At 39.9% G+C, this 15822-nt stretch overlaps 1 long non-coding RNA gene across 4 annotated transcripts in view; it reads right to left on the bottom strand.

Annotated features, from left to right (window-relative positions):
• LOC144286576 (uncharacterized) overlaps positions 1–15822 on the bottom strand; it is an 80844-nt gene that overhangs the window by 25231 nt on the left and 39791 nt on the right. For all 4 annotated transcript variants that reach the window (XR_013354598.1, XR_013354595.1, XR_013354597.1 and 1 more), the window contains exon 2: positions 13625–13713. This is a non-coding gene — a long non-coding RNA (uncharacterized LOC144286576). The remainder of the gene's footprint in view (positions 1–13624; positions 13714–15822) is intronic.

The raw sequence follows: 15822 nt of genomic DNA, 5'->3' as shown, positions 1-15822 counted from the left end.
TTTCCTGCCTTGTTAATTTTCCCCATTTTCACTGGTGTGAGGTGGTTTTGATTTGTATTTCCCTGATGGCAAGTGATGCAGAGCATTTTCTCATGTGCTTGTTGGCCATGTCTATGTCTTCCTCTGTGAGATTTCTCTTCATGTCTTTTGCCCATTTCATGATTGGATTGTTTGTTTCTTTGGTGTTGAGTTTAATAAGTTCTTTATAGATCTTGGAAACTAGCCCTTTATCTGATACGTCATTTGAAAATATCTTCTCCCATTCTGTAAGTTGTCTTTTAGTTTTGTTGACGGTATCTGTGCAAAAGCTTCTTATCTTGATGAAGTCCCAATAGTTCATTTTTGCTTTTGTTTCTTTTGCCTTCCTGGATGTATCTTGCAAGAAGTTACTGTGGCCGAGTTCAAAAAGGGTGTTGCCTGTGTTCTCCTCTAGGATTTTGATGGAATCTTGTCCAACATTTAGATCTTTCATCCATTTTGAGTTTATCTTTGTGTATAGTGCAAGAGAGTGGCCTAGTTTCATTCTTCTGCATGTGGATGTCCAATTTTCCCAGCACCATTTGTTGAAGAGACTGTCTTTCTTCCAGTGGATAGTCTTTCCTCCTTTATCATATATTAGTTGACCATAGAGTTGAGGATCCACTTCTGGATCCTCTATTCTGTTCCATTGATCTATGTGTCTGTTTTTGTGCCAGTACCACACTGTCTTGATGACCACAGCTTTGTAGTACAACCTGAAATATGGCATTGTGATGCCCCCAGCTATGGTTTTCTTTTTTAAAATTCCCCTGGCTATTCAGGGTCTTTTCTGATTCCACACAAATCTTAAAATAATTGTTCTAACTCTCTGAAGAAAGTCCATGGTATTTTGATAGGGATTGCATTAAACGTGTAAATTGGATAAAGAGCATTTTAAAAGCAAATTTCCTCTCCCAATGAGAAAGAAGGAGAAAGAGATTAAAATTCAAGAGAAACAGGGATCCCTGGGTGGCGCAGCGGTTTAGCGCCTGCCTTTGGCCCAGGGCGCGATCCTGGAGACCCAGGATCGAATCCCACATCGGGCTCCCGGTGCATGGAGCCTGCTTCTCCCTCTGCCTATGTCTCTGCCTCTCTCTCTCTGTGTGTGACTACCATAAATAAATAAAAATTTTTAAAAAAAAATTCAAGAGAAACAGAAAGTGTCCCAGATGAGAAAGAAAGAGCACCATCCATGTTAGAAAGAATTTGTAGGCTGAGGCAACCAGCGTCCATGACACAACGCCATGCCTAGTATCAGTGCAAGCAAGCCTGGAATGCACTGTTTCAACACTGTAATCAAATGTCTTTATAGAAAATGAATCTTTTGGCTGGTTGGCTAGCTGGAAATATCTGGCGTGTTCCTGAATGATTCACAAGCTTCATGGGAACAACCCACGCACCTAGTTCAAATGCGAACAACCAATCCTATTTGGCAACATTGGAAAGGTTTATGTAGTCAAATGATCATTTCAGGTTGAGCATTATATTTGGAGGGTTTTCTTATATGATGCTTTTAAGCCACAGGCCACCACTTATATGAACATAAGAAAATATATAATATGCCAATGTTTCTAAATATTCCAGTTCAGGTGTCACCAGTAGCAAAGTTTCTAAGCACACTTTCTTGCTGTTCCCACCACCTCCCTCCCCTCTCCTCTCCCTTCTTCCTCTCTGTCTGGGACAACATAAGTGGTGGATATCAAGGTGAACATATTGGTGGTACCTGAAGTAAATATCTGAGATTAAAGTTTATCTTACTATTTCCTAGAAATAAAGCAGGTTTGTGGCTCTCTTCTTTGTGTCTTTCTATAAAGAAAAAAATAAAAAATCCTTCTTCTAAGCCAGGGGTGAACCCTCTGCTTTATAGCTCATTGTGGTAGCCCATTGGGCCCAGCAAGTGCTTGAGAGTTACCCTGCAGAGGACAGTACTTACCTACTTAATACCAACTCTACTAAACCAGAAGAGCTAGGGAGACCACATTTGGGACTGAATTTCTCCAAATCCATATAGTTGATTATAGAGAACTGCCTATCCCCAACTTGTTTGTCAGGATAGAAAGGTCTTCTCTTTGCCCCATAAATGTTTTCCACCTCATTTGCCACTGACCCATCAGAAAAAAAAAAAAAACATAACTGTGCCCTCCTCCATCACTGCCACTCTCTGAGAGACCACCTTCCCCAACACTCAGTATAGCTTTTGTGGGTGCAGAGAGAAGTCTCACAACGAAAGGCAAATAAAAATCATAGCCCATTTAAGAGAACTCTGTAACTTGAGGGAGAAAAGGAGACTAGCGTGAAAATTCAAGACAAGTGGTGCCTACTAAGGCATTAGAAAAAGCCACAAGAGAACACTGGCCACTTGGGGTCAAGAAGTACAACCACATGCTGATTTGGAACAGATTCATGAAGCCAGACCAGCTGGGTCTGATTCTCAGCCCTGCCACCTACTGTGAGATCTTGGGAAAGTTACTAAACCTCTGTATCTCCACTTCCTCATCTTTAGAATGAGGCTATTGATAATATCTACTTCATAGGGTTGGCATGATTACATTAATGAATGTATGCAGAGCTCTTAGGCATGCCTGGCACCTAGTAACATTGTGAGTATGATTTCATTGTGCTGCTCTAAAACACTTACCTCCAAACAGTCACACTCAAGCTAGTGAAGTACTTCATTGGAACTGATAATGACATTGTCAAGCAAAAGCCATCCCAATAATTTAATAAAAGCACCAGATTAAGGATGGGACCTTTCTTTTTTATTTTACTATTTATTTTTTAAGGAAAATTTGTATCTATTTAAGATGTTTTGACGTGTGTGTGTGTGTGTGTGTGTGTGTATGCGCATAGGGAAATGATTATCACATGTAGGCCCAACTTTTCTATTTTCTGGAATGTGATGGAACTCAGTTGAAAAGGACCTCCCCATAATATATCAACCTCATACTCTTTGTCAGCCAATAGTAAGAAGACGGCCCAGGAAGAGGAGGGAAAACAGTGTGAAGTCAGCCCTATGAACAGGATCACTTTTGTGGAGATTGAACATGACAGAGCAGCCCAGATAGGACTGGGGGCTCTTCTCTAAGAACAGATTCTGCTGCCCTTATCTCTCCCAGCCCCAATGTTCCCTGGAGTCAGGTTATGGGCTCAACAGAGAAAGTAGCAGGAAAGTAGCAGTAGTAGGAGGAAGTCTCAAAAAAAAACCTGTCCCAATTAACACAGAACAATCAACACATAATCAAAGCCATGAGACAGAAGCCACAGAGCCTCCTATGGTCAACAAGTAGAAAGAGTAATGCTTCTTCTAGCCAACTGAAAATCAGTTGACTATTATGCCTCAGACACTGTGCTCAGTGCTGTACCTGAGTTAGCTTGCTCAATCATCACAACAACCTTACAATGATATTATTATCCCCACTTCACCAATAAGTGAACTAAGGCTTACAGAAGTTAACTACCTTGCTCAGCATCACACAGTAAACAGTCAAGTAAAAATTTGAACAAATTCGTGTCTTCCATTTTCCAAATGCCCTGGTTCTAATCACTCAAATTTGGCAGTATTATATATTTGTAGCCCAATCAAAGGCACAAATAGTTAAAGAAATGTGTTTGTCACGGAGTTCTGAAGAAGGTGAGCTTTAAAAGCAACTCAACAGTGTTTATATCCAGCCCAATCTGGAAAGATGGGACATTGTATCCAAACACATTAGCACATGGAGTCAGGGCAGTTCCTCCTGCCACACTCCTTAAGACCCCACATCTCTCTTCTGGTTCCATTTTTTACCAACCAACTTCCATATCACAGTCTGGTTTCCCTGATACTCAGACACAACACAGATGGGAATATTGTGGTTGCAGAATGGATCATCTCTCTATGTTAAATTAATAAGTTTGCATTCTGGCTAGTTCATCCGGCACCTAAGAATTAGGTTACTGTGAGTCGGCTCCTGAGAATCCCTTTGTTTCTGGTGCACTAATAAAATGGTACTTTTGAACTCACCAGCCTAAGAAGACACTCAGACCACAGTGACTGCATAAGGGAGTGTCACCATGTGAAGCTCTTTCTCAGAGATCAGACAGTCCAACTAGATAGCACCTCCATCTAATTTCATTCTAAATACAGGAGTTAGGTGGTTCAGTTCATGTGAAGTTTACTATTTCAGGGCTGGCATGGAATGGCACAGTTCTATACTAGACCAAGAGGCCTTATTTGGAGACGCATTAGGAAAGCATATATCTCATTTTAACCCTGTTCATAGTCATAATGAGCACAAGGTCAAAACAATGGCTGCCAACCATCCATGTTTCCAACAGATAATCTGTAGCTTCAATATCAGTCATGGGCTGCTACTCTGGAAAAATGTGTGGAGGTTCCTCAAAGAGTTAAAAATAGATCTGCCCTATGACCCAGCAATTGCACTGCTGGGGATTTACCTCAAAGATACAGGTGCAGTGAAACGTCGGGACACCTGCACCCGGATGTTTATAGCAGCAATGTCCACAATAGCCAAACTGTGGAAGGAGCCTCGGTGTCCATCGAAAGATGAATGGATAAAGAAGATGTGATCTATGTATACAATGGAATATTACTCAGCCATTAGAAACGACAAATACCCACCATTTGCTTCGACATGGGTGAAACTGGAGGGTATTACGCTGAGTGAAATAAGTCAGTCGGAGAAGGACAAACATTATATGGTCTCATTCATTTGGGGAATATAAAAAGTAGTGAAAGGGAATAAAGGGGAAAGGAGAAAAAAATGAGTGGGAAATATCAGAAAGGGAGACAGAACATGAGAGACTCCTAACTCTGGGAAACGAACAAGGGGTGGTGGAAGGGGAGGTGGGTGGGGGGTGGGGGTGACTGGGTGACGGGCACTGAGGGGGGCACTTGTGGGATGAGCACTGGGTGTTATGCTATATGTTGCCAAATTGAACTTAAATAAATAAATAAATAAATAAATAAATAAATAAATAAATATCATGGGCTGCTGAAGCTGCAGGGGACTTTCTGGTTGTGACCTTAAGATTAACAGGATATAGGAAGAGGGTGATAGGATAGGATGTCAAATGCCCACTATCATCCCACACACACACACCAGAATCCCTTTTACTATAGGCTACAAATTATTGGAGGGCAGCAATCAGAAGTGGAATGAAATGTACTAGGTTTAGATGATAAAAGTGGAAGGTATTATGTTTGGCAAATTCAGGGGGGATACTGGGAGATGCAGACAAAATATGACAGAAGAAGGGTGAAAACAGATATTCTCTTATGGCCACAGAGGGAGATAAGACAAGGTCATTTACAACTCACCCAAACAGAACAGAATGTTTGGGGGCAGTGGACTGCAGGAATCATGTTCAGCACCCCAGTTATAGCACCACCTCTTCATATTAATGATATGAAGCCTATGCAGTAAACAGCAATTAGTGATAAACAAACCTGTGGTTCAGGTAGCTCTGAAAGGAAGGTCCACAGAGGGGTTCAGGAGCTGTGGCCAGAGGTAGGAGATGAGATGACAGGGGAGATACCCTTGGGTTATAATTGAAAAACAAATATTCACATCCACCCTAATGATGGTACCCACATATGCCCTGGATCTTCAAGAAAAGCCCTGTTTTTTTGTAATTTTATACCTTTCAATAAAAATCATTTATGAGCTGTTTAAGTAAATATAGTTTAAACTCTTTAATTTTGTAAGATATATAATATATTCTAAATTGCAAATTTAAAAATCTGCCTGTAATTTGGATAGTGTAGAGTTTATGAAATAGTTACTACAATCATCTTTGCTATTATGCTAACAACTAAAAATCCATGATATATGTGAAAATACATGTTTTATAAATGACATTGAAAATATTCTATTCACCTTAATTTTATCTTTAGCAAAAATCCATCACTAGAGTTCCTATTTGTATCTCTCTCTCTCTCTCTCTCTCTCTCTCACACACACACACACACACACACACGTGTACTATATTAATCTGCCATTGCCACTGTAACAAATAGCACAGAGTGGCTCAGAACAACACAAATTTATTATCTTATTTCAGAAGTCTGGCAAAGGTCTCACTGAGCTAAAACAAGGTATTGGCTCACCTATGTTCCTTCCTGGAGGTCCCAGAGGAGAACCTGTTTCCTTGCCCATTCCAGCCTCCCACATTCTTTGGCTTAGGTTCCCCTTCTACCTTTGAAGCCAGCAACCTCATCACTCCAAATCTGCCTTTACCACATTCCTTCCCTGATGGGGACTCTCTTCTACCTCTCTCTTCCACTTCTTTTTTTTTCCAGATTTTATTTATTTACTCATGAGAGACACAGAGAGAGAGGCAGAGACATAGGCAGAGGGAGAAGCAGACTCCCTGTGTGGAGCCCAGTGTAGGACTTGATTCCAGGACCCCAGGATCATGTTAGCCGAAGGCAGACGCTCAACCACTGTGCTGCCCAGGTGTCCCCTCCCTCTTCCACTTCTAAAGACACAGCCCCACCTGAATCATTCAAGATAATCTCCCCAATTTAAGGCCAGCTTATTAGCAACCTTAACTCTGTCTGCACCATTAACTCCCCCATTGCCATGTGCCACAACATATTCACAGTGTTCCAGATATTAGGGGACAGACATGGTGAGGGGAGGGTGTGATTCTGCCTGTTACACTCTCCTACAACTAAACCAAAAGAAAAATAAGAGAGAGAGAGAGAGAGAGAGAGAGAGAGAGATTTCATGTATTATCTCCATAAAACACCAAGACCCAAACTGGAGCTTGATGCATACAGTGACAAAGTCATGTGTGTTTAAATCTACCAACCAATCACGTTTTCATATTGTACTGCAAGCCTCAGGGAACACAGGTGATGTAAAGATAGTATATACTTAGGCTTATACCTTAACTAATAGTTTGAAGATGTAAACACACTCCATAACCTTCTGGGGGTCACCTTTTTATAGCAACAATAACAGCAATTAACACTTACTGAGCATTTCCAATGTACCAAACAAAGTGTTCAGTGTTCTGATGTGCATTTCCTACGCACCCACTCATCTCTGAGGAGCCTCAGGCAAGAGACATTTATAACTTACCAGAGTTTCATGGAGAGTTAGTGTCAGAGCCAGTATTCAAACCCAGGACTGTGTGACTTCAGATCCTGCACTTTTAACCATCATGCAAAACTGCCTCTTCTTTTTTTTAATCAACATACATTTTTCAATTATTTATTCACTAATTGACTTTTATGGTTTCAGTATTAAGGAAAAAGGACAACTAGCTGGAATGTTCCTGCCCCTCCAGCCAATCTGGCCACTCTCCCCTGACCTCTCCTCTCACTCTGGGAGAGAGTGGAGAGAACAAAGGAGAGAGAAAAGAGTCATGGTCCATGGGAGAAATGAGGGAGACAGAGATGGAAAGAAAGAATGGGAGTAAGATCTAATAAAAGGTGTCTGGGAATGGCTTTCACTTGCTCAAAGGAAACAGGATGCATTCAAGCCATCCTAGGGAGGAACAGTAAGACTGGTTCACTGTGCTTCATGCTACCTTAAACCCCAGTTATTATAACACAACATAACATACAGAATTCTCTGGTAATTTTGTCAGAGTGGAAAATATAAAGTGTCCATCCTAAAGTATAAATAATTTTAAACAGACAATATAGTAGGAGTAAGAATGAAATATACCAAAGAAATTGAGATATAATTAATTGAAAAGTGAGAATTTAAAAGATACCAAGGATACTGAAATAATGTATAAGTTTAGAGCATTCTTTAAAAAATATATAATTTCCCAGCATACTGTATCTGAAGCCAGAAAACAGAGTGATGTGGGCTTATTTTGTCTGACCAGAATAGACAACCATTCTAACACAGAAACACACACGTGTTTTAATAAGCATCACTGAGCACTTTTATGTGCAGTGCATCAATTATCTAATTTAATTCCTACAATAACCCCTATCCATCAAAGTGAGTATTAAGCTCAGTTCACATTTGTGGAAATTGAAACCTGTAGAGTTGGGCAGCAGATGGCAGGGTCAAAAATCTGAACTTGAGGCTGGTCACTAGAACATTCATCAGCATAAATGTACACTAACCTTCACATGGACTGCATCTATAAAATGTAAACTCTTGCAATTAATGTTTATTTCTGGGTTCATTTGGGGACAGAAGTATGCTTGTAAGGCGAGGCTTTTTTATCAAGCCCTTGTGATCTCCTGACTACTTCATCGGTCTCCTCTTTCTCAAGACCTGTGGGATCGTGGCTACAGGGCAGACAAGGAGTGTATAACAATCGTCACTATCCTCCTCTCTCAACTGTGCACTGAAACTTACGAATTACAAAGCTCATATGAATACATTATATGCCAATTACACAGCTCATGTGTGTACACTGTACAGACTACATAATTTGTCTATACACATAGCATGCAGATTACATAGTTCATGTATATACACTACATACAGATTATAGAGCTCACATATGTACGTTAACTCATTCACTCCCAACAACAGCCCTATTAATTACAGGGAAGACTGTTAGTCTCATTTCAATGATAAGAAAATTGAGACCAAGAGGTTAAGATTGCCCAGTGTGTTAATAGAAGAGCAGGGTCTTTAACCCCCAGGCCAAAGTCCCTTCCGCTAATCCACACTGTAACAAAGATATGGAAAAAGTACAGCAGCATCAGGGTGATTTTTTAAAGGGGCAGGAAATTCTTTGAAGCTAAAAGGGTAGAAAAAGCAATAATTCCTAACCAAAAGAAAGGAGAGAATGGAGAAAGAATAAATCCAGTTTTCCCAAACCAAAAGCCAAGCCATGAATAGTAATAAGGAAATAGGTAAGGAGAATATCACTCACAAATATTAAAAGGAGCAACCAAGAAATAAATCTGCAAAGATACTGTAAACATATATGAAGTCATGGTAAATACATGGATGAAATTTGAAGCCAGTGGTCAAGTAAGGGATGGGCTCCAAGGCTCCTGTGCCATTGACACTGGACAACTTCAGGCAAATCTAAAATCTTTTTACTATGTAAATTCTTTTATCTGTAACAGAGAGTCCATCATAGTAGTTAATTATTCATAAAACAGGTTAAGAGCCTTGAACAAAAGAATACTTTAGCCAACTATCTGATTAGCCTACTTCCTGCCTAAAAGCAGACTGATTAGGACATGTATCAAACATGTATAGTCTAAAATAGCATACTCAACACTGTGCTTACGATATAAGTCTGTAGAAAAGGTCAACACAGCTACATACTGTGGATACCATAAGAGTCAGTAATAAGTCGAATTTTATGACATCTTCTTTTTCATGGTAGAAAACTAACATTGTGCTACTCCTCAAATATCCTTGTATATTTCACCAAATTATTCTCCTACAAAAAAATAATGAGTAAACCACCATCATCTCTCTTCTGAGTAGGTGCAGTAGCCTCCCAGCTGACCCACACACATTTACACTTGCTCTCATGCATTTTCCACAAGACAGCCAGGGTTACCTTTTCAGAACACAAATGTGGTCATGGCATGGCACTCTCCCACTTAAAACCTTTCCGTAGAAAACTCTTATGTTTAAGATCAAAATACTCAGAGTTAGGAAAGCATGGAATATCCCAGCACTTGTGTGCATCCAGCTTCTCCCTCCTTGCTGTCTCCGCTCCAATCACTTAGAGTAAGTATTCAATAAATATTTGTTGAAGGAATGGATGAATGAATAAAAAGGAGAACAATACGTTAAGTTTTTTTTTTAATAGGAAGCATTATTTTGGTGAACCAAACAAATAAATGGTTGGATTTCAGGCACCAACAACTGTCAAGTGGGAAAGAATCCTGCAGTGCAAAGGCCTTACCACAGTCCTCCATACACTGACCCTGCCACAACATGAACCACACTGGACTAGAGGTAAAAGCTACCAGGACAGACTTCAGCAAACTGCATGACAGGATGTCTCAGCAAACCAACACCACAGATACTTCAAATGTCTCCTTAAATGGCACAAGAAAGTAACGCCCTACGAGCACTGAAGCTAATGTGCAGGTTAATTCAAGGATTATCAATGACAACAACCTTTGTATAAGGGATTTATTTGATTACCTATCATGTTCATCAGATTAAGACGATAAAAAGGAAGAAAAAATGAAATCATTTCAGTCTTGTGCTAGCACTCCCCACCCACCATCTGTTTGTCTTCTGCAGCATCAAATGAACAAAATCACCTCCACAGACCTGGTGGCATGCCAAAGGTAGTGCAAAAGGACACAGGGATCTTTCTAAAGCCAGGCTTAACCCAGATTGTCCTGGCACTCCTTTCAAAGAAGCTATCTGGCTAGAATATCTCTTACCTTCTCAGAAAGGTTCGGTGGCAAGTGGATAAGGAAACTAGGAAAAGGGAGGGGATGAGCCTCCTTTTTTGAAAGTGATAGTAATGAATAAGACTAAATTCCCAGTATCATGGGATAGGCCAATCCATTCTCCCCAAGCTCCACAATGACAGAGTGAATGACAAATGTGTCACTCAAATGAGGATGACTTCATTGCTACCAAGTGAAAAGATCCCAACAACCAGGAAAATGTGACTTTTCTGTTGGTGAAAATGCTAAACTATCATGTCTCCCTGAGATCTGGCAACTCTGAACTCAAGGTACAAATGGGTAAGATCAGTAACTGCTCCTAAGCACCCCCAGCACAGACCCTCACATAATAGGTTGGATCACTTGCAAAGTAGTGACTACAAAACACAAAACAAAATGAAACCATAGACTGAAGGCTGCTTGAAGGCAGGAACTGTGCCTTATCAGTCTAGTCCCAAGCACCTCTAAAGGAAACTCTCAATAAATAAATAATGAAGTTATTTAAATTAAATGATTTTAACCCTAATTATGTGTGATTATGGAGTTTAAGTAGCAATGGAATCAGAGACAAAATGCATAGTTTAAGGGTGGGAGAAAAAAAGGAATAGAAACATTTTAAACACAGGTGGCTATTTGTAAATGAACAAATGCACGAATTGACATCCTGCAAGTACAAAAATTTTGGTGAATCTGAAACATCAGCTTTATGGTTTTAAAAAATAGTAATAAAATAGAGAGGATAAGGAGGTGTACAACAATGTCATGGAATCCTTCTGTTAGTCCTAGCTCTGCTATTAACTGTCCAAGGGCCCTTGATCAAAGTACTTCCCTTCTTTATTTTCCTATCTATAAAGTGATGGGTATGAGACAGGTGACAAACATGGTTCATTTTGAAGTCCAGTGTTGCATTCCTACAGAACATGAAAATCTTACACCTCTTACTGCTAACTAAAGGCCAATGAGAGAAAGGCCACCTTTAAAAGTTTTACATCTTTGGATTGTAATTTTTTTCAATTTATATGCTCCTTCAACAAGCTGACAAAAGTGTGACTTCCTCTCAGAAGAGTGAACATATGAATATACAGCGACAAACTTGCACACACTTTCAGAGATGTTATTACCTTCCTAAGTCTATCTATTGAATTCCAAGAAAAAAAATCTCCGTTTAGAACAAGGCACTGTCTTGTTTTTTCACCTGGGAAATGTTCCTCTGGGATACAGAAGCTACAAGAGTCTAAGCACTGATGGTCAAGCAAGGCAAACATAAGGCATTTTGTTATAACATGAATAAGAAAAACACAACACTCCCCAGAAAGCATTCTTGCCAAAAATGTCGCACATGAATCTAATAAAGCCTACAGATCAAACTACTACCTTACAAGAAACACAGGAGTCAGGGGAATGTGTTAAAAAAAAAAAAAAGCACCGTGGGGATGTGATCAGCAAAATCTAGAATTTGGGAACTTCTAGGGAATTTGTCTTTCCTTTCCAGCCAATCTTTTTTTGAGATTTTATTTATTTATTCGTGAGAGACACAAAGAGAGAGGCAGAGACATAGGCAGAGGAAGAAGCAGGCTCCCTGTAGGGAACCCGATATGGAACTCGATCCTAGTACCCTGGGATCATGACCTGAGCCAAAGGCAGATGCTCAACCACTGAGCCACCCAGATGCCCCTCCACCCATTCTTTCTGATTCCATTACCTGGGACCTCTTGCTCCCTTTCAACCATGAGAGTCCCTCAAGTATCCACTCCACTGGAGAGTTTTTTTTAACTACACTCAGCCACCATCATCTTCCTTTTTCTTCTCATTTGTATCTCGTGTAATCTATTCCATGCAATCTATAGAGCAATAGTGGAACTTCCCAAACCAAGGTTAACAAACTATATATGGAGGGCCCACCACAGCCCTCTATAAAGTGAAAATAGTATTGAACACTTAAAGGTGAGCAGGCCAGAGCCTGGCCTTTCAGCTTCCTTACTATTAAGTGCTGGGATAACCAGGCAGTTGCTTGACTTACAGTAAATTCAGCAAACATGTCTTTTGCTTCTTATATGTTCCAAATTGCTCAGAAATATGTTAATATGGAATGAGACCCTAATAAATACTTATGGCCAGATTTTATTGAATCAGCTTTCTCTTTCTTTATTCTGCTATCTTCTCTTTAAATTTCCTAACTCTGCTTGCCCATAAGGCCCCAAATGCTCTTTGTTTGAGTTCACTTACAAGGCTCTGTCTACATCTGCATCCTCATCTAATTCTTTCTTGTTTTTCAAAATCAGATAAAGAAGAATTTCCAACACAATTGTCTCATCACCTACCATTTGAGAAAATTTCCTTCTATGATCTTGCAATTCCTTTTGTCTGTGCATGTTTTCATTATTTTTCCTTGTATGTCATTCAATATATATACATATTCTTTGGAAGCAACTTTAGGTTGACTTGCCTTCCCCTTCTAGTCTAGAATACTATATTGAATATTTCATTTAAATCTTCTATCTGTAGGCCCCCTTTTCCTGGAAAAATCAAAATATTAAAAAATGTTTTTATTTGATAAACTTAGTTATCTATAGAATGTCTGACCTGGCTGCATGGCAGGTGCTGTGTTTTACTTCTATAAATGTCTAATCTTTTTATGTAGCTCCCCGAATCCAAATCATAGTAATTTTGCCTGAAGATCTATTACTCATCTGTTCTGAAATATCATGCAGAGTAAAAATCTATTTGGGGATTGCTCTGGCCGTTCTTTTCTCACTCTAAAGAAAAGGGTGCCTAGGGAATGTCTCAGTGATGGAATGATTGTCTTTAAAAGGCATGATTGTCTTTAAAAGGCATACAACACTGTACTCCCAGTAAATGACAGTCAATGGCCACCAGGGCTCTCTTCTGATCCCTGATACACCCACATGCAAACCCCTTTATTCACTCATTGTGCAAGGTCTCCTGCAAAATACTCATCCCCTTTAGCGACTACATCTCAATTTATCAGAAAGATGAACCAAATGTGAAAATTATGAAACTTCTAGCTGTAAAGTTATGCAAAGAAGAATAATTTAGAAACAATTTGAACTCCATAAAGATACAAAAAAATTCATGAAATCAGATCATAGGTGAAATGCTCATTGACCAAAAAGATGAGTAAATGTTGGGCATCTATTAAGAAGGCAATTGAGCCTTTATCCCTTGAGTTCTTAAAAAAAAAAAAAAAAAAAAAAAAAGCTTAAAAATAAGCTCAACAATTTGTAGTTGACCTACCTAGAAGCAGAAAGCTGCAACAAATGACCTGTTCTTGCCCTTCTTTCCAGCTCTGTGATTCCACAAATGTACAGGTCATGTTTTTTCTCCTTAAAAAGTATAAAATTAAAAGAATGTGATTAAAGTTGAAAAGTCCTATACAAAACATGTAACTAAAGTGAAGTCATTTCAGCTTCTTATTTATCAACCAAATTTTTAAAAATCAATTCTTCTAAACTAGAATAAACTGTATAAGCTCATTTTTCTAAAACTATTCTAGTCATCCATATGCCTACCAATATATACAGGTAGAGAGTGTCTGAAACAATGTTCACCGATTTACCAATGGCTGTCTGTGTGATAGAATCTTTTTTCTTATACTTTCATGTATTATTTGAGTATTTTTTTATAATAAGCATGGATAATTTTACCAACCAACCAACAAAAAGAAACAAAAATCCACCATTCCTTTTATAATCCAATGGAGCTCTACAGATTGGGAGCTACGAGGAAAATCTTTGCATAATAGTTCTAGAAGAAGTGACTTCTCTTCAGTCTTCTCAGATGGCACCACCAATTTTTCCCTGCCCTGGTGCTGCTATAATACAAGAAGTATTTTGCTCGAGGTTAACTCCTATAAATCCAAACTCCCACACACTGATATAAAATGACGCATGGGCCAAATTCACAGGGCTAATAGGTCACTGCCACTTCAGACATGCCTGCAAAGCACAGGGAAATGATCATTCCCATCGCCAGTCATTGAGAGGGTGTTTCAGGAGACAGGGCACAGACTGGCCCTTGCACAACCTATGGATGGATGTTGTCATTTGTGAGTCTGAGTCCATGTGAACACAGAGCTGACCCTAACCTTGAGTCAAAACAAATGATCAGACACCATCGATGTCTAGCAGAGCACTGCTTGCCACCACACATTCAAACAAGTCTCTATGCTTCGCTCATTTGCCCTCTTTTTATCTTGTCTCCCTTTGGTCTCTTTCTCATGTTCAAAGGTGTAAGTGACCATAGAACACTTTAAACACTCCCTCTAAGCACCCCCAAAGTTTCCTTTAGTCTTGACTAAATCATTCCATCCTGCCCACAGTGAGATGAAGAAATTCCAGAGGACTTTTGTATGGTTTTGATGCCAGGGTGGACAAGCAGAGCTGATGTGCTTTTGGTAATTTTATTTGTAATTAGGAATGAGGTTGCCTTTATGGCTGGCTAGTTTGCACCTGGAAGAGGCTTTTTCCTACTACCTGGTTTTACAACTCACAATCCCAAAAGGGGCAGGAGGTGATGCTATCAGAGGACCAGAGTTAAAATCCTAATTCTAGAAAGTTCATTACTGAGTTAACACACATTTACGAAATGCCTATTAGAAGCCAGACTCTGGCACTTGATAGATGGAAGACATAATCCTGGTTTTCAAGATGCCTGCAGTCCCAGAGAAGTGTGACAGATACAGAATTATGAGTTACATGATGAGTGAAAGAATGGGGGTGGAGTCAAGAACAGAAGGTAGCTGGGCTCAGTTGGGGCCTCCCAGCTTCCACAGTGGGGTGAGGACTCTCTGCCCCTCCAGAGGGTCCAAGGATCCAGAACAGGTGGTTTCTTCATAGAAAGGGCATCCGGCTTGTACAGAAAAATTCAGCAAATGATCGTGGAAAGAGATAGCCCTTAAACTATGTCTGGAAGCCAAGGGAGCAGGTGTGGGCAGTCAGGCAGTGAGAATCCAAGCAGTGGAAACAGCAGACCAAGGCAGTGACACCTACAAATTCATGTGCTGAATTACATTGCACATGCAAATCAGCTTTAAGTCAGTCACCTCCATGAGCCCTTGATTCTTTATCTGTAAAATGGGGACAATAACCCTTGCATGAATACATCAAGAGTGGCCATGCACATTTAATAAAGACCATCAAAGGGCTGTGTAAACTGGGAGGTCCCATTATCCCATGAGGAAGAGAATCTTTACAGGACTCTGTCAAGATTCAGTGACAGTGCTGTGTGGTGGCAAGAATCCCACCGTGGCTTTGCCTCTAGCTCACAATCTGTCCTCTGCCACACCTCGCCACCCCTCCGCACAGGTCAGTTTTCCACATCTGTAAAATAATTGATTTGGATGGAGGTACACTAAAGTCCCTTCCAATGTTGCCACTTTATTTCAAAGTCCCCTTTAAATCTAATTGCTATAACCAGCACGTGGCTCCCCACCC

Source organism: Canis aureus, chromosome 16, assembly GCF_053574225.1.
Source record: "Canis aureus isolate CA01 chromosome 16, VMU_Caureus_v.1.0, whole genome shotgun sequence".
Classification (NCBI taxonomy): domain Eukaryota; kingdom Metazoa; phylum Chordata; class Mammalia; order Carnivora; family Canidae; genus Canis; species Canis aureus.
The sequence above is the reverse complement of the archived record's forward strand: the minus strand, read 5'-3'. Positions and strand labels throughout refer to the sequence as shown.